At 31.9% G+C, this 1251-nt stretch overlaps 1 non-coding gene across 1 annotated transcript; it reads left to right on the forward strand.

The window, feature by feature from the left end:
* The first annotated feature begins 892 nt into the window (after nucleotides 1-892).
* Nucleotides 893-999, forward strand: LOC128289274 (small nucleolar RNA R71). Its single transcript, XR_008278917.1, has one exon. It is a non-coding gene; the product is annotated as a small nucleolar RNA R71 (small nucleolar RNA).
* The last annotated feature ends 252 nt before the right edge of the window (nucleotides 1000-1251 follow it).

Raw genomic sequence — 1251 nt, forward strand, 5'->3', positions numbered from 1 at the left:
ATGGTGATGGCTAATTTAGATCATGTTTGATATCATGGAAGTTTAACAGGTTATCTAGTTCATAAAAATTCATGGAAAGATGAAACTTGCCTTAAAACAGAATATTGCTGCAGCAATGACATGAATTTGAAAAATCACTAAAAATAGTATAAATAGAAATAAATGATGAGTAAGTTATGAAATTGAAGCTTAATGAGTCTATTTTCATATGGATTGAACAAAACAGGAATATAAATTATATTTTATGAGATATTTAAACTTTTACGAAATAGGCCCAGAGTGATTTCTAGATCCCTATTCTGACTTTAAAAATTCATAATAAATTTTACTAAAATAATTAGAAGTTTTTATTTATATGTAAAAATTCCTTATTTAGTCTAGTTTTAATAGAAACAAACCTCATAGTCATTGAAATTTTTATAGAGATATATCTGATTCGTAATACACGAGGTCGAGCGATGAACCTGAAACAGGGATACTTTAATTAATAAACTGTACTAATTGGCCCAATAAAAATTATAGAAAAAATTAGTAAATAGATAAATGAGTCTAGATTCAGTGAAAATTTACGGATCTTGATTTCGAGTTTTGTAACTCGAGATATGATTTTTCTTGTAACTGTGACACGAGTAGCTAGAAAGCTGTGAATGTAGAAACAAATGATTTGAAGTTCTTAAATTGATAAATTATGTTCGGTAACCCCTCAAGCTCGACTCTGGTGATGGTCTCGGGCGTGGGGACGTTGCAATTATTTAGTGACATCTCTTCAATGAACACACAAGCCTCTTCAGGTGTTTTATTATTTAAGGTTCCACTGGCCACTGCATTGACCATCTGTCTCATTGAGGGATTCAAACCATTGTAGAAAGTTTGAACCTGTAGCCATAAAGGTAATCCATGGTGAGGGCACCTTCTCAATAAATCCTTGTATCTTTTCCATGCATCATATAGTATTTCTAAATCCATTTGCACAAAAGAAGAGATATCATTCCTTAATTTAGCCATTTTAGTCAGCGAAAAATATTTGAGTAAAAATTTTTCGGTCATTTGCTCCCAAGTAGTGATTGATCCTCATGGTAAAGAGTTCAACCACTGTTTAGCCTTATTCCTTAATGAAAAGGGAAACAACAGAAGGCGAATCGCATCGTAAAAAATGTCATTAATCTTAAAGGTGTCACAGAATTCCATAAATTTGCTAAATGAGTGTTTGGATCCTCGTCTTGCAAACCATCAAACTGAACAAACTATTGT

This window comes from Gossypium arboreum, unplaced genomic scaffold, assembly GCF_025698485.1.
Source record: "Gossypium arboreum isolate Shixiya-1 unplaced genomic scaffold, ASM2569848v2 Contig00950, whole genome shotgun sequence".
NCBI classification, from domain to species: Eukaryota; Viridiplantae; Streptophyta; class Magnoliopsida; order Malvales; family Malvaceae; genus Gossypium; species Gossypium arboreum.